We start from the raw sequence: 18863 nt of genomic DNA, 5'->3' as shown, positions 1-18863 counted from the left end.
TCTTTATAATTGCGTAAGGGCAATTGTTCCATGGTCTGTTTTGGATGAACACCGTTGCACAGGAGAGAGCTTTGCATTTGTGCATCCGCTATCTGCACCCATTTCAATTTTGCTCATGAACTCTGCAAAGGATCAAAGCCAGGAATCTTCTTCACGGGGTCTGCTGTTGTTCCACCATGAATACTGAAGCATGTGTCTTTACAGTGCTGATGTCGAAACACCGAGTCAGTCAATACGTGGATTCAAGTACATACATTCTGCAGCGCAGTACTGAGGGGATCCTGCACTGTTGGAGGTGTGATCTGTCAGATGAGAGTTTACACTGAACCTCATGTGCCCTCTCAGGTGAAGGTAAAGGTTTAGTGGCACCGACGTCGAAGAAAAGGAAAGAGTTCTCTCAGGTGTGCTGGCCTCAACCCACTACCTAAACACGGATAATCTGGTCATTATCAGGTAAAACTGAGGGAACTACATAGGAACTGAAAATGTGTTGCTGGAAAAGCGCAGCAGGTTAGGCAGCATCCAAGGAACAGGAGAATCGACGTTTCGGGCATGAGCCCTTCTTCAGGAATGAGGAAAGTGTGTCCAGCAGGCTAAGATAAAAGGTAGGGAGGAGGGACTTTGGGGGAGGGGCGTTGGAAATGCGAAAGGTGGAAGGAGGTTCAGGTGAGGGTGATAGGCCGGAGTGGGGGTGGGCGCGGAGAGGTCAGGAAGAAGATTGCAGGTTAGGAAAGCGGTGCTGAGTTCGAGGGATTTGACAATTGGAACTACATAGGAGCTGGGATAAAGAAGGGGACGGAGGAGGCATGTATGGAGCCTAATGATTGGTAAGGACTAGATGGGCTGCATAGCCTTTTCCTGGTGCAGAGTGACTCATTGACTCAATGAGGAAACAAGGGTCTTGCCTATTAAATACAGAGCTAGTGAAGGCCCACATCTCCTCTTTGAAATAAGACCCACTCAGTAACAAGATAGGGCTATGTCTGTCTGTCTGTCAACCCCCATCTGCACTTCCTGATGGCAGGTACCTAAGGGAAAACCAGTGAAAAGAAACAATGAAATTTAGAACGGAATGGATTGGCCTTCCATTTTTAAGATATATCCTGCCCTTCCAGCCACAGGAGTGGCAGTAGTGAGGCTTTTCAGTAGGCATTAGTTGCCTGTTTAAGTACCTCAGTTGGTGTCAGGGCCTGATGTATATCCACCAGCCTTTTGACCCTGGACTTAATCGAGGCAGGACCAGGCAGTAGGATCTCTATGATCAGATAACCCATTCCTGTCCTCCACTCTCTGTCTCTCTCTCTCTCTCACTCTCACTCACACACTCACACACACACAAACATACCACAGGGATGGCATTCAATCTGCCCAATCCCTGAGCAAATTGCAATTCCTACATTACTAGGTTGACTACACCACAAAAGAACTTCAATGGCAGTAAGCTATTACTTTGGAGCATTCTCAGGTTGTAAAAGGTTTTGTAAAAATGAAAGCCCATCCCATTTTAATTTCTTGTGATGGATGTCGATTAACTCCCAAAGGAAGAGGCAACGTCCATCATTAATCAGCCCATTGCCCCAGTGCATTCTGTTCATCATTCTTCTAAAATTGTGCCGATGGCATGGGTTTGGCAAGATCACTTGGCTAGCTGACTAGTCTGTGGTATAGAATAATGCCAACTGCATGGGTTCAGTCTCTGTAGAGGCCACGATAGCTCACACAGGCCTTGCCTCCTCACTTTACCTCACTCTCAAATACTGTATGTTCCTACACATACCAAATTGTTTTTCTCTAATGGGGACAGAGATGGTGGCCTTTATGGAGTAGAGCTCCTTAACACACTTGAATAGTGGGGTAGGGTAGATAGAGAGGAAAAGTAGTTTTTGAGAGTTACTACATGAGATGATTTTGTACACATCCCTGGAGTGTGATTGCCATTGAGTTTTTAATCATCTGTCAAAGACTTTAACTTTATATTCTTTCAGTCTGCAATGTTTTACGTAGGGAGATCTCTTTAATTCCATTTTTATAGTAACTGGGGACTCTTTTAAACCTATCAATTATTTGGACAAAGGGGCTATTCCCCTTTTAAAGGTGGTCTTGTCCAAGATTTTTGGATCAAAAATGAAGAATTATTGAACAAAGGTAGGCAGAAGGGTGATAAAGGAATATAAAAGACAGGGTAAAGAATTAAATAAAGCTGATCAGTGAACTGCCCTGCCTAAAGAAAAATGGTGTTAGGTCAGTTGGTGAAATTTGGTGCTGTCAAAAAAAAAATGGAGAAATATGCAGAAGGGCACTATCTAGTGGCCAGAATCTGTAAGTGCAGACAGTTCCAAAGCGATTGTTTTAAGTGTTCGAGTGTCCAATAGGAATGGGAAAGTCCCATTGAAGACATCACATTCTCACGAAGAGCACACCAAATTTGTGTGGCCATTTAAAATGGGAGAGCCAATTAAAGAGTTTATGAAGGAGATTTCCATTCTGACAGGTCGCAGATTTAAGACAATAGAACCAGACGGTAGACGGAGAGTTGTTCTTTTCTTTCAACACAGTGAGTTGTTATGATCTGGAATGTTCTGCCTGTCACGATACTGGAAGCTGATTCAAGTCACCAGGGACATGGATAATTACTTGCAAATGAAAAATGTGCAGAACTATGGAAAAGTATGGGTTTCAAAGAGACACAATAAGCTGAGAGATCCGACAGTTCCATGAACCAATAACAATATGTCGAGTGGAGCGGCAGCTGAATTGGGCAGCTTGCTACAATGCTTTCAGCAACCTCTGAACCATTATAAGCAGATGTGATGAGGGAGGAGGTGTTATGTATCTCAGGGCCTACAGAAATGTGCTTAACTTAACAGTAACTTAATAGTATCATTGTAGATAGGATCTTATCTGAGGCTATTGTGTCTCAGCCAACTACTTCCTCATTGGGTCTACTCACAACTGGCACTTAACAGAGTTCCTCTTTGTTCATTGGAGGCTAAGGAGGATTCCAGAATTTGAGAAACCAAAATTCATTTGAGCATTAAAAATGGAAAGTGTGGACGTGAAAAGGGAGGGTTGTTAAGAGTTATGGTTAGATGAGACTGCTTGAATTTGAAATCCTGAAAAGTGTATGAGTATAGGGGTGGGAGATGACATAGTGAGGGTCATAACATGATCACTTGTACAATATTGATGTTCTTAGAAAGAACAAGCAATTGATAAAACTCATTTAGTCTGTTTTAGTACTGTTAGGTTTGTAGAAAGTGTATGTTGAATAATAGATTTGGAGTTTGCAGAGGAATAAGAGAGGGAAGATTAACAAAATTGCTGCCATCCAATTGATGGAAGGGGAAAGGTCAAGAAAGATTGCGATTGGAGTGTGAGTGCGGAGGCTCCGAGTGACAGACCACACCTAACATTTTCTTACCTGCCACCCATGAGTACAAGTGATGTAGCAGAAGAGCCTCCCCAGAGGTGGTTATAACATTCAAATTACAACTGCATTGAGGGTGTATGTAGCACTAAGTTGGAAGGAAATTAAATAGATGATTGAAACAAGACAGGAACTTGCTAAAGGCAATGAGAAATGAGACGATACATGGAGATGACACACGATTGGAAGACGATGGGGAACTTAAAAGATGTCACGAGATAAGGAAGGGGACAGATGAATGAAATCTTTGAAGAATTGAGAAGGAAACAAAACCTGTCTCTGCTGTATACTGTAGGATATCAAGGGGTGATAATCCAACTGGCAGAGTGAGGATGGACCTGGGGGTGTTGCGAATACTTCAAAGGATGTTGCATGAACAGTTGAATCAACTCTAATGTTCAGCAAAGCAGGAGGTTATAGTATAGCTCCACAAACAACTCAATCTCAGAAACCAGGGCATCCCAGTTATTTTCGTGGCCAAGTAGTGGAATGAATTTGAAGTTAAATAGATGCATAGCACAACAAATATTATTGTTATTATTCAGTGGTTTGACATTTTGAGAGTAGATGAGGTTTCCAGCCTTGCCTGTTGACCTTCTCTATGTCTCCCAATGAGGTTAACCTCATCCCACAGGGAGTCCCATGCTTAATGAATCACAGAAGACCAGCCTTCGGTTTGCATCTCTGTGTGGTGTGTTGCTTTGTGAGTGTGCCCTGTCTCACTCTGCTAGCCTTTGAGTCCAGCTCTGTAAGTCAGCGCTTCCTGATTTGACAGACTATGAAGATTCCCTGTGACAAGAATGTAAGCTTGGCAAACAGCATCAAGCCGCACATCAACAAAGTAGCTTCCTTTAATGTTAACTTCAATCACAGAAATTGTTCCAGCATTATCCCACTGCTTAAATCTGTTCTTGTTACAGGGTGTAAACAAATGGAAAGTTTGCTGAGTGTAGCTTTACATAACTCTGTCGCAGCTACACCGTGATGTTGCAGTGCAGGGGAATGTCATCTCTATTCGTCCCAACAATTTTCCATTCAGCCCAATTTAAAAACCATCTCAGTTTCTTATACCCAGTTAACCTTGTAGCTTTGCTGAGTGAGGTTTAGTGTCAAGAAGTGTTTGTGGAGGGTGATGGATTCTGTTTTGTCCTTTAGGTTCAAGGTAACTAACTATTAACTGTACAGGACATTAGTGAAGCCACTTTTGGAGTACTGCATTCCATCCTGGTCTCCCTCCTATAGGAAAGATGTTGTGAAACTTGAAGGTTTCAGAAATGATTTACAAAGATGTTGCTGGGTTTGGAGGGTTTGAACTATTGGGAGAGGCTGATTAGGCTGGGGCTTTTATCACTGGAGTATTGGAGGCCGAGGGGTGATGTTATAGGGGTTTATAAATTCGTGAGGGGCATGGATAGGGTGAATAGCTAAGGTCTTTTTTTCCAGGATAGGGGAGTCCAGAACAATAGGGTATAGATTTAAGGTGAGAGGGGAAAGATTCAAAAGGGGTCTGAGGGGCAACTTGTTCATGAAGAGGGTGGTGCGTGTGTGGAATGAACTGCTAAAGGTGGTGGTGGAAGCAACATTTAAAAGGCATCTGGATGGAATACATGAATAGGAAGAGCCAAATGCTGGCAAATGGGACTAAAATAATTTAGGATACCTGGCCCGCACAGACAAGTCAAACCGAAGGGCCTTTTCCAATGTTCTGCATCTCTATGACTCTCTCCTACATTGACGCAGCTCATTTTTACTAAGACCTTCGCATCTCAGTGAAGCTTTCAACCTTCCTGTTATTCAGTATTCTGAGCATTCCCTCAATGGCTGAGGGTCCTGTCAAGTGCTGAGGGAATGCTGCACTGTAGACGGTGCTGTTTGTTAGATGAGATGTTGAACTGAGAATCATCTGCCCTTCTCAGGCAGACATAAAAGATCCAACATTGTGGTTTAAAGGAAAACAATAATATTTTCCTCAATGTTTCAGTTAATGTTAATTTTTCAACTAACATCGAGGAAAATAGAATTAGTATCAGGTCTTCATCTCACGGTTGTTTTAGGGAACTTAGTGTATGCAAATTGAGTGCCGTGATTCCTCAATTAGATTGTGTGTGCTTCCATGCCCAGGGTACAAAATCACTCACTATCCCCTTTCTCTGGTGTGCACGGACGCACACAAAAACAACACTTTATGCCACAAATGTTAAATTTCACTTAGAAAGGGCAATAGTGGCAGCTATAGGAAATGGTGCCTTTGACTGTGCAGTGGAGGAGAGGCTCATGTTAGAAAAAGCCTTCCTGTCGGTTAGAGTGCTTCCTTCAGAGCAGAAACTAAAGGTTGCAGATGTTGGAAACCTGAAACAGAAACTGAAAGTGCTGGAAACGACCAGCACAGCACTTGTGGACAGTTAAAAAGACAATAAGCTGTGGATTGTACCTCAGGATTGGGAAAGGTTTGTAATCAAAACATTTACAAGATTCCTGCATTCTCCTCAAAGACAGTTCGATTCTGCGCTACGGGCTCTGGCCAGCTGACTATGGGTTCCCATTGAAATATGAAAATAAAGCCAGTTCAATTCAGAAGATCAAGGGCAGTGGTAAATGAAAGCATCACCATCGCAACTTGGAGCCAGGTGGCTGCAGGTTCATCATTGCTGGGTTTGAATTCCTCCCTAATATCTCTGTACTTTCAGCATGTGGTGTGCAGCAGTTCAATAAAGCAGCTCATCGCTGGGTTCTCAAGGGCAATTAGGGATGGGTGATAAAGGCCAGCCTTGCCGACTTCCTGGGAATTGTTTTTAAGATAAAATGCATTGTGTGTGTATGTGTGTGTGTAGCACTGTCATCATTTGCAGAAATTAAAACAGAACAAAAGCAATGATTGGGATTAGGAATGATTGAGTTAGTCAGCCTGAGGGCATCTCTGATTCAGTCTCACTCTTGGTTCATTTTTATTATAACTACTAGCCTGAATGCACATTCTGGACCCTAGCCGTGATCTTATTTCACAGGAAGCTTTCAGTAATTTTATCAGAACTGCAAAAGCTGCATTGCAAACTATGTATCATGACACTGATATGAAATCCGAGCTAAGACAGAATAACATTTTGCATTGTAAAGTTAACACAGTAAATAAGGTAACATGCGTTCTTGAGTACTGTTAGATTAACTAAAAGTGAAGTATGGTTAGCTCAGATGGATGGTTAGTTTGTGATGCAGGGTGATGCCCACAGGATGGGTTCAATTACTGCTGTATAGGTGTTATTGTTGTACATGTAATGGATGGTGAAAGCACAATGCTGTTCAATTCTAACTCTTAGGGAATCACTGATGCATCCCATCAAAATCTTTCACAGCACAGAAACATGTCTTTCATTTTATACTGGTGTCTTGTTTGACACAAATTTCCTGCCCCTACTTCAGCTTTTCCTTCCATTCCTTGCTCCCTCGTTCACTTACCATTCAATCTAACGATGGTATTCAGCTCCCCGTGGGAGTCAACTCCAAATTTTACTCAGCATAGGATGCATGATAGCCGAGACTGTCACGATGCTACTCCATAATGACAGCTGTTGAAGTAAACACCCGTGTGGCCAGAAACCAGAGCAGATCCATCAAACTTCATGTCATTTTCCAACAGCATTGAAAGGGTTTTATTATCGATGTACCTCATTTGTGGTAGACTGCAGAGAATTTAACAACATCAATCACTGTTTTTCTATTGCAAAGATTGGTGCACTTAAGTTGGAAGGAGGGTATGGATAGAACTCATGACTGATCTCACACAAACATCAAGGGCCTGATAATGGGTAGAATGTGTGACTTCTATTCCCTTTCCAATCGCAACTTCTCACATAAAATATAAATTACTGGTAGGAATTTGCTATCCCTTTCAATTTGCTTGATCTTTCTTACCATCGCGACGCTATTTTTTTGAATCATTGAAATTTAATTCATTGTGTCACTTGAGAAGGTCACTGTGGTGACTGAATCTTTGGAGAGCTTTCTTTCTCAGCCCTATACTGTTTCCCTCTCGTGAGTGTCATTTCCACTCCCTCTGAATCTTGTGTACCTCCTGTCTGTCTCCATGCCTCCGGATAGCCTATTCAAGATGGCGCCAATACGTGGTGACTCTTTGTGTGCTCTCTACAGCAATCTTATTCTTAGATATCATACAGTCTTTAAACCTCAACTCTATGTCTGTTAGTCCTGTTGGGTTTGTTGAAAGTGCATCAAGTCACCTCTCAGCCTTCTTCGCTCCAGTGAGGAAAGCCCTAGCTTCCTCAACCTTTCTTCATAAGACATGCCCTCCAGTCCAGGCAGCATCCTGATAAATTTCCTCTGCACCCTCTCTAAAATTTCCACATCCTTCCTATAATGAGGCAACCAGAACTGAACACAATATTCCAAGCATGGTCTAACCAGGGCTTTATAAAGCTGCAGCATAACCTCACAGCTCTTAAACTCCCTTCCCCTGCGAATGAAAGCCAACACACCACACACCTTCTTAACAAATGGAGGGGACTGAGTTTTCCCATTAAAGATCACCCCTTTAAGACCAAGATGACAGGAATTTTTTTCCTCTCAGGGTGTTGTATGGCATTGGATCCTAGAAGGCAATGGGGTCAGGGTTATTGGATATTTTTATGATAGATAGATTCTGGTCAGGCAGGAGAATCGATCAGGGATAAGTGGCACTTGAAACACAGCAGCCATGATCTTACTGAATGGTGCAACAGGCTGGAGTGGCCAAATGGCCAACTTCTGCTCTTAGGTTGCACATTTGCCATCCATTTGACAGGCAGCTTTTGTGCTTGCTTGGAAAAGCAGTTCTCTCCCGGGATATCCATCTGGATGTTATGCTGGAGAGGGTCATAGCCCTGAACCTTCTGCTGAAGGTGTGACCAACCGGGCAAGAGCTGCTGCCACACTGGAAGGCTCTGGGGCTACACGCTGAAAGATGAGATTGGAATAGTTAGGTGGTTTGCATTTGGACCAGAGTACATTTGTCAGGCTGAAGGGCTCTCCATGACTCTATGGCACTGCCCCTGAGCAATCTGAGGGGCAGCCTTCCATTTGGGAAGCTCCCAGCTCTTCCCAAGAGTGAGGATGGGTCGTTCCTTCACCTCCACGTCCTAGGATGGCAAACCAAAGTCCAACTGCACTGCAAGAGTTCACTCAAAGGGCATGCTACAGAGGTACTGAGAGAGAAAGGCCGCTTTCTGTATCTCGACCTAGACGTCAGCAAGCTTTCCTGATAAACTGGATTACTCCCAACACACCCTCTCTCTGACCAGCATCTTATTTTATAAACTCCACGTCATCAGCTGGTGTTGCTTCAAGGGAGCGCAGACTGGAGTAAGGGTTCCAAATTGACTGCCTGTCAAATTGGAACAGAAATACTGAAATTCAGAAAAGGACAGTTCCTCCCATCTGGTAAAAAGCGGCAATTCCCTCTGGATGAAGCTCAGGTGCACACTTTCGTTCAGGGTTCTGGTACAACTGCCTCATTCAAGATAAAATACAGCTCCCTTGACCATTCAGTTAAAAAGAGATATCACTGGATATCGGGAAAGAAGGCTGAATGGTGCCACTTTCTTGTGAAAAGTTTCACCTTGGCAATGTGAGGAGTCCAAGGCAGTCCAGGTGAAGGTGTAGAGATAACTGCACTGGTGAGGGAGGAATAGCATTTCAAATCAGACTTCCATATGCAGTTTACACCCTGTAGAGATGAACCATTCAAATGGCAGATTCCTTCATCCAAAGACAGAACACCAATAGTTCTATTCCTGATACTTCCACCAAGCTCCTTCCCTTTAAAAGACCGATCTTACAAATGTGCACTGACAATAAAACAGAAGTAAAAAGGTAAAGTTGCTATTGTCCATAGGGCCACTCTCTCAGTAGAGAGTGATTTAATCTGAGGGTCACCACGTCTCAGGCAAGGGGAGAGTTTAAGATGGAGAAACTTTCATGGTAACTTCAGCCAGTGTGGGAATTGAACCCACCCTGTTGGCTTCACAAACCAGCTACCCACTGACAGTAACATCCAACTGGAGCTTTGTTTTTAATCGGAATGTTATGGGATCAAATGGACGTCCATGACTTGAGGGACAAAATCAAAGCTGATGTTAGCCTGCAGTATTGAGGCGGTGCCTCACTGTCAGAGGTGCTGACTTTTGGAAGAGATGTTAAAGTGAGGCTTTCTCTTCCTGCTCGGGTGCATGTGGGAGAGCCTGAAGCACTGTTGTGAAGAAGAGCTAGGGAATTACCCCTGCTTGGTGTCTTGGTCAATATTCACCTCTCAATCAACAGCACAAAGACAGGTGACTCTCGGGGTCAATATTGCATAGCTGTTTGTGTGGGAGCTTGCTGTGTGCAAATTGGCCACTGCATTTTCTACATGACAACAGTTACTGCAACAGTGTGTCACACTGGGACATCCTGGCATCAGGAAAAACGCTCAATGACAGCAAATTTCTTTACTCTTGCTCTGTGCCAGGCAGGAGGAGGTTGGATTATTATTATTTCGAGCCTATCTGGACAGTAATTTCAAAATGGTGGACAAGCATCCTGCTCAATGCCCTGCAGTGCTCTCTTGTGGTGAGGTGCATTTTGTCTGGGAATAATTCAAGGTGCGGAGCCTCATCTGAACTCGTCATTGAGTCATAGAGCACGGAAACAGACCCTTCGGTCTAATAAGTCTATGTCGACCAAGTTCCCAAACTAAACAAGCCTGTGTTTGGCCTTTATCCCTCCAAACATTTCCTATTCATTATCTTATCCAAATGTCCCTTAACTGTTGCATCTGTATCTGCATCTACTATTTCCTCTGGCAGTTCATTCCACACATGAACCACTCACTGTGTAAAAGTGTTGCCCCCATTATCCTTTTTAAAACTTTCCCCATCCTATGCTCTCTAGTTTTTGAACTCACCCATTCGACAGAAAAAACCCCTTGCCATTATCTATGCTCCTAATGATTTTATAAACCTTTATGAACTCAGTCCTCAACCTCCTACGCTCTAATGAAGCAAGTCCCAGCCTATTCAGCTTACTTTTATATCTTGAACCCTTCATTCCCGGCAACATCCTGGTAAGTCTCTTCTGAACCATCTCCAATTTAATACTATCCTTCCTATAGCAGGGTGACCAGAACTACATACAGTACTCCAGAAGAGGCCTCACCAAAGTACAATCTCAACATGACCTCCCAACTCCTATAATCAAACATCGGAGCAACAAAGGCAAGGGGACTAAATGCCTTCTTAGCCACCCTGTCTTCCTGTAACATAAATTTCACAGAATTATGTACCTGAACCCCAAGGTTCCTCGGTTCTGCAACCCTACCCAGGACTCTACCACGAATTGTATCTGTCCCAGCCTTGTTTGTTTTACCAAAATACAACACCTCGCATTTATCCAAATTAAACTCCATCTGCCACTCCTCAGCCCATTTAGCCAACTGATCAAGATCTCTTTGTAATCTTAGATAACCTTCCTCACTGTTAACTATACTAACAATTTTGGTGTCATCTGCAAACTTAATAGCCGTGCCAAATTGTTAATACAAATGACAAACAAGAGTGGACCCAGTACCGATCCCTCAGGAACACCACTGGTTACAGGCCTCCAGTCTGAAAAACAACCCTCCACCATCACTCTGTCTCCCACCGTCAGACCTAATTTTGTATCGAATTGGCGAGCTGTCCCTGGATTCCATGTGATTTAATTTTACTAATTAGTTTACTATGTTTTCTCGACTTTGAGTTTTCATGTATCTTGTTGAATTGGACCTCACCCACCTTCTGATGTGGGTTAGAGATACTGCGCTGACTCTACTCACCTCTCACCCCAATGAGGAGGTTGGTGTGGTGAGCTGAGCTGAGCAAATAGCCCGCTGCCCTAGACCTGTGTCACTCTGTGTGTGCTGAGAGCCATATTGTTCCTGCTCAGGATTTGCCATTGTAAGCAAGTCCCCCCCACCATGGTCACTGCCTCTCCCGACACCCTCACTCCCTCCAACCCTGGAACCCTCTCGCTCCCTCCGGCTCACTGCTTCCCTCTCCAATCCTCTCACTCCCTCCTACACACAACCTCACTCCCTCCTACACACAACCTCACTCACCTCCCCACCCACCCATTCACTCACTTCATTCACCACATTACTCAATATCCCACTCACCCCTCCTCACTCACTGCCTCACACAATTCCTCAATCATCCCCTCACTCAACACCTCCCTACTTACCCCCTCACTCATCTCCTCAATCAAGTCCTCCTCACTCACTCCCTCACACTATTCCTCAATCACCCTTTCACTCATCACCTCCCTCAAGCCTTCACTTACCCACCTCCTCACTCAGCGCCTCAGGAACGCAACTCAAATTTATTCTGTTTTTTTAATGAGGAAGTTTTTTTGTTATTCACATGTTTAGAACACTTTTTCAGAAACACATTGGGAATGCTAAACGAGATATAGCTGGACATGATCAATGGTGCACTTGGTCAGCACGAGTACAGTGCTGAGGGACTGCTGCACTATCGGAGTGGCCATCCTTTGGGTTGGAGATGATAACCGTAGGCCCCAGCTAACTCCCTGAGGAAAGAGCCTGGTCAGTCAACCCACAGGCTCTTAAATACCCTCTGGGCAATTCAAGACAGACATAAGTGTTGGCCCGGCCAGAGACACCCACGTCCTGGGAACAAATGAAAAGATTAAAGATTCCCTGACTATCGAAAGAGGATCGGGTGAATTCTGGGTGCTGAACAGCTATTCTTCAAATGATAAAAACAGACCATTCCTCCCCCTCCGTAGCTCTTTGTGGGATCTTGCTGTACGCACATTGCCTGCTCTTTCCTACATTACGTAAGCAACTGCCCTCCTGAAAATAATCAGGAGAGACAACATACAAATGTAAGGCCTTTCTTTTTCCTTTGAAGTCAGGCGCTGAATTTGCCAACACAACATACACTGCACTTTAGAAGTAATTAGCACTGTGGGATGTTTCTGTGAGAGGATGATTTGAAGGTGGGTCTGCACTCTGTTTTCAACCCTATAATTTTCATCAACTTCATCCATTTACATTTTCAGAAGTATACACTTACGGGAAGTACACACAAAAAGTTAAATTATTTGGAAGGATACTATTTTATTAAGCAGTAGTAAGACAGCTCCTGACTGTCTGAAGAGTTTTGAGTGTGATATTTACACTGACAAGTTGAGTGGATCTATGAATGGTTAAGAAATTAGTATTTGGAATTGTGGATTTGAAGATGTGATTGGCGTTGAATGGAATGTCACCTCCTGTGTAGAAATTGTCTAAAACATACACTTTAGCAGAAGGGCCTCCTTTGGGAAGGAGAAGGTAAAAACTATTGTCAGAACGAGTAGGTGAACAGTGTCTGCTTTGCAAAAGGAATTGAATATCTCAAGGGTTAATTCCTCCTCCAGCCATGGGCTCTGGCATTCTGCAGAACACTTTCCCGTGTGACTGTACTTTAAACAGAGGTCTGCGATTACTCAGCCAGGCAGTCACCAAGTTTATGTTACCGCTGCTTGAAAAATAAAGCCTAACAGACTGAAAGGTTAGAGTCTTGGCACCAGCTCAGAAGTGGCGCTGTGCACAACCATGGACCCACTCTGCTCGTGTAATCCAGGGCTTTCTTCTGTTTGGGTGAAGGGCTAACCAATCTACTAGCCATAGAGCCTGGCCTCGCTCCACAGACAATAAAACAAGGATATCATATGCCCCGCCAAACCCGCATCAGGAGGAACATTCTTTCCTAATTATTCCATACCATGAGGAGGAGGATTGGGACATCCCAGTTAATGCATGACTGCTCCCCTAATAAAGAACAGCGAGAGCAGTTCAGTCATCGTCTGGCTAATGGATGTTTTACTGACAGTACCCTCTCACTCCCATTTTACAAGCAATTCCAACCATTTATTCAGCATTCTGACGAGTTTCCCAGACTCCCCTGGCCTCCAGATCTGCCAAATGTCCATTTTCCTTGCCTTTTCTTCACCTGGTTGAGTTGAGGGATGTCAAAGTTGAGAATGGGACATTGTTTTGTCCTTGCTCAATGCCAGCACTCATAGGTCAGGTACATTACCACACAGCAATGCAAGAATGTGTCAGACAGCTTATCTAGCCTGCTCTACCATTCAAAACAACAATGACTGGGATATTAACATCAACTTCTCCTCCCTCCCATCTCCTTCAGTCTTTGAGTCTCTTTGTGCCCATCACAAGGCATTGATATTTCACTCATTGACTGAGCAGCTGCAGCCCCCTGAAGTGCAGACTTCCAAAGATTCACAATCCTCTGCCTGACCTCACCTCAGTCCTTCGTATCGTGAGATTGTGACCTCTTCACCAAGAGGTACCATCTCTCAGCATCTGCTCAGGTCGCCCAGTTGTAGGAAGGATATTATTAAGCTGGAAAGGGTTCAGAAGAGATTTACCAGCATGTTGCCAGGTAGAAAGGATGGATAGGCCGGGACTTTTTTCACTGGAGCGTTGGAGGTTGAGAGGTGACCTTATAGAGGTTTATAAAGTCATGCCGGATATAGATAAGGTTAATGCTGGGTGTCGTTTCCCTAGGTTGGGGGATTTCAAGACTAGGGGACATATTTTTAAGGTGAGAGGGGAGAGACTTTAAAAAGACATGAGAGGCAATTATTTTATACAGAGGGTGGAATTGAACGTCTTGAGAAAGTGATGATATGAGTACAGTTACAACAATGAAAAGATACTTTGATAAGTGCATGAATAAGAAATGTTTGGAGGAATATGGAGCGTAGGCAGAGGGACTAGTTTAGTTTGGGATTATGGTTGGCATGTACTGGTTGGACCGAAGGGTCTGTTTCCATACTGAGTGACTCTATCTGCCAATCCCTCACAGTTTCGATTAAGGCATAAATGGCATGTTGCTCCTCATGTTGGGAATGATTCTGATCGGAGATGAACAACTTGTACTCCATCTATTTAATAATTCTAATATCTTCGCAGCCACTGGCTACATGAGTAACTCGGGGACAAGTTGTTGCTGAATTGAGGCAATATGTGTCTTGTGGGATCAGCTGGCTTGAGATCGCTCACATTCATTTCCCTCAGTTATTCTTGCACAAGGAAGGACAATTATCACTAACGTATGAAATATTTCAAGGCACTTTACAAAGGGGAATGAACCAGATGAGGAGTCTTGACCCAAAGGCTGTTCTCGTTGAGCATGTGTTTTAAAGGAAGATTGAAGAGCAGGGAAGCCACATAGAGCTGAGCAACAAGTACTCAGTCATGGCCTGGAGTTGGGCAGCATGCTGGCTCAATGGTTAGCACTGCTGCCTTACAGCACTAGGGAGCCAGGTTCAATTCCAGCCTCGGGTGACTATGTGTATGTGGAGTCTGTACAATCTCCCTGTGTCTGCTTGGGTTTCCTCCCACAATACAAAGATGTGCAGGTTAGGTGTATTGCCCATAGCCTTCAGATTAGGTGCATAAGTCAGGGATAAATGTAGAGTAATAGGGTAGGGGAATGGGTCTGGGTAGGTTACTTATTGGAGGGTCTGTATGGACTTGTGGGGTCAAAAGGGATTCTAATGACCTCTGAAGTGCTATCACACCAATCGGACTCAGTCGGCTTTATGATGGAGGTTCACACAAGAGATGGGTGGATTGAGGGAACAATCAATGCCTGGTTGGTCCTCAAACACAACATGGTCCCCTCTACACAGGAGAGATCAAACACAGACGAAAATGAGGACTGCAGATGATGAAGATCAGAGTCAAGATTAGAGTGGTGCTGGAAAAGCACAGGAAATCAGGCAGCATCTGAGGAGCAGGAAAATCGACGTTTTGGGCAAAAGCCCTTCATCAGATTCGTTTTGCCTGAAATGTCGATTTTCCTGCTCCTCGGGATGCTGCCTGACCTGCTGTGCTTTTCCAGCACCACTCTAAACTTGACAGAGATCAAACACAGACTGGGTGCCTGCAGAACACATACACTCAGTCCACACTTGCCGTTTTAACTGCACACCTTGCTCTCGTTCTCAATTTCTATCCTCAGTCTATGATAGTACCCCGGGGAACCCAATGCAAGCTGTTCAAACAGCACCTCATCATCCAACTGAGTACTTTACCATCTTCTGGAATCAACATCAAGTTCATGATCTCTGTCCTCGATTTCAATTCATCTTACTCTGCCAAGTGCCAGTCTATATCTAATATTAATACCTTTGTTTTCAGAGAGAGCTACATTTTACTCTGATATTAATATTCCCTCTACATCAATGCTTTGTTTCGTTATTACAACCATCCCAGTCTGTTTGCCTTTTGCTCTACAACATCTTTGTTATTTACTCTCTCTCGTCTTTTAATCTTCCTTTGACCTTCCTTTTCATTCTCATGACCCTTCACCCCCCCTTCTCAACAGTACAAAACCATTATATTTCTACCCATTTGCCAGGATGTTGCCTGGCCTGGGGATTTTAGCTGTGAAGAAAGGTTGGTTAGACTGGGTTTGTTTTCACTGGAACACAAGAGGTTGGGAGGGGTCCATCTGATACAAGTTTATCAGATTGTGAATGGCATGGATAGAGTGGAAAGGAAGAGGCTTTTTTCCCAGGGTAGAATTACTAGTGGGCATTGGTTCAAGGTGCAAGGGGGGGGGGAACGGGGCTTAAAAGAGATGTGCGAGGTAAGTTTTTCACACAAAGGGTGGTGATCGCCTGGAACGCGCTCCCAGAGGAGGTGGTGGAAGCAGATACAATAGCAGCATTCAAGAAATACCTGGACAGATACATGAATAAGAAGGGATAAGAGGGATATGGATCCTGTAAGTGAAGACAGTTTTAGTATGGAAGGGCAAACTGTGTCAGTGCAGACTTGAGGGCCGAAGGGCCTGTTCCTGTGCTGTATTGTTCTGTGTTGTATTGCAAAGAAGTCTCACATCAGACTCGAAGTGTTGACTCTGTTCCCCTCTACACAGATACTGACCGACCTGCTGGGTTTCTCCACAGTTTCTGTGTTTTTTAAAATTTCCGATCTCTGAGGTGCACAGACGTGCATATAAAGAATGAAATTTCAGAGGCCCAATTATTGCGGTGAGATTTGTAGACCAGGGATTAGCTTTCTATTTGAGATTTGTTAACTGACATCAAATTTCATGCTGAGATTTGAACCCAGGTCCGCAGAACACTAACCTGAGATTCTGAATTATTACCAGTGACATTACCACTACAGCACTGCCTCTCCTATTGATAACATACAAACTGTGTCTCTATCATAGAATCCCTACAGTGTGGAAGCAGGCCATTTGACCCATTGCATCTGCACCAACCTTCCAAAGAGCACCCAGCTCAAATCAAACTGATCCCTGCATGTCTCATGGCTAACCAATCTAGCCTGGCCGCGCCTGGACACTGCAGGCAATTTAGCATGGCCATTCTACCTAACTGGCACATCACTGGATATTGGGAGGACATGGAGCACCTGGAGGAAACCCATACAGACACGGGGAGAATGTGCAAACTTCACACTGACAGTCGCCCAAGGGTGGCATTGAACCTGGGTCGCTGGTGCTGTGAGGCAGCAGTGCTAACCACTGAGCCATCCTGCACCCATTCAGATTGACAGATTTGCCTGGGGTTAAGTTCATGACTGCAACTGTAGTGTAACAGAGTTCTGGTCACAATGTGTTTTATTATGGGTGAGAGATGGAGAATGAGAGTTCAGAGGGATGGTGAGGTGAATCCAAATATATTTGTCGGTGAAAACCAAACACAAGTATTTAAAGCCTGCAGGTGGGAGGAGGCAGGGGTGACTGGATGAGGTGAGGAGCTCTGTAATTTTGGGAACAAAACAAGATTTAATTAAGTGAAGAGATGACACAGTGAGGGTTGATTTGAACTTACAGGCAGATGTAGGGAGGAAGAGAACGGCTTTTGAGGTAATTCCTGATGACACCATGCAAATCCTGCCACCACAAAACTACCGATCTATCTTCTCGCCAGGGTAACTACTTGAAAAATATTGTAACGACCAGGACAGGTCAATGGGGTGCCTGTAATGCAGGGCTACTCACACATCATTAATGGTATTTGCTGTCTTCTTAAAAGAAAGTCAATTTATCTCTGACAATTCGCTTTCACGGTTTTTATGCTTTTATTTTTATTCCCAGCTACTTACTTGTCTTGTGTTGAAAAAGAATTCCAGAGTCAAATGGATTTTCAATGGAACCTTAGGACAAAGAATTAAAGTACAGTCTTTATTGTTTGTCTGTCAGTTCCCTGGTTTCCTACATATTCACTGAACTCAAGATCTTGTCGAGGGGATCAATTGGGAGATGTATGTTCCTAACGTTGTATGGACTGTGATCAAGCACCGCACTCCCACTCAACAGCACATAGTCTAGGCTGGTGCAGTACTGGGGGAGGTGCCGCACAGTCAGTGATACTGTCCATAGAAAACTGTGACTTGGGCTGCAGTCACTATTCGATATGCAAAGATATATCCCTCAGCTACAACACTGAAAATCAGATAATGTACTCATTAACACATTGCTGTCTGTGGGAGCTTACTTTGAGCAAAATGGTTGCTGCCTTCCTGACATTACAACAGCGACTACCCATCCAAAAGCACTGCAGTGGCTACAAAATATTTCAGGATGCCCTGCGGTCATGCCAGGTGCTATATAAACATAGATTCTTCCTCTCTTTCATTCCAAGGCAATACAGATAAATGACACTCACAAAAGCGCAGTTTCTTCCAGTCCTGAATAAAGTGAGCTTCAAGCTATAACTCCATACATAGACATGATTAAATGCAGTCTAATAAAACTTGACAAGACAGGCCAGAGAGTATCTTGAGATACTGTTCCATTGTAAAAGGAATCATGTTTTTAAAACCAAATGTTGGCTTTGGAGACAGAAACATAAATCGTCCATTTTCAAGGAAGTGTTAGCTAAAGAGAGTGGAGTGCAGAGTAGGAAATATTACGCACCAGTTAAGCAGATACATTGCCAGTAGGATCTGTCCATCAGTCAGATCTGAATGAAGAATGCCCCGAGAGTGTTGGACAGTGAGTTGCTCAGACCCATTGTTAGTGGTATTTGCTGTCTTCTTAAAAGAAAGTCAATTTATCTCAGGCAATTCGCTTTCACGGTTTTTGTGCTTTTATTTTTATTCCCAGCTACTTACTTGTCTTGTGTTGAAAAAGAATTCCAGAGTCAAATGGATTTTCAATGGAAACTTAGGACAAAGAATTAAAGTACAGTCTTTATTGTTTGTCTGTCAGTTCTCTGGTTTCCTACATATTCACTGAACTCAAGGTTTTGCCGAGGGAACCAACTGGGCACAATCACTGACAATAAACTCCAGCTGCAATAACATAGAAACAGGAGCAGAACTGGGCCATTCAGCCCATCACATCTGCTCTGCCAT

The 18863-nt window shown here is 43.8% G+C and overlaps 1 protein-coding gene across 8 annotated transcripts in view; it reads right to left on the bottom strand.

The window, feature by feature from the left end:
• The window catches only part of cacna1g (calcium voltage-gated channel subunit alpha1 G), a 611364-nt gene that overhangs the window by 461563 nt on the left and 130938 nt on the right, over positions 1-18863 (bottom strand). The window lies entirely within an intron of this gene.

Source organism: Chiloscyllium plagiosum, unplaced genomic scaffold, assembly GCF_037043375.1.
Source record: "Chiloscyllium plagiosum isolate Xiang-an unplaced genomic scaffold, Cpla_swu_hap1 HiC_scaffold_25, whole genome shotgun sequence".
Lineage (NCBI taxonomy): Eukaryota > Metazoa > Chordata > Chondrichthyes > Orectolobiformes > Hemiscylliidae > Chiloscyllium > Chiloscyllium plagiosum.
The sequence above is the reverse complement of the archived record's forward strand: the minus strand, read 5'-3'. Positions and strand labels throughout refer to the sequence as shown.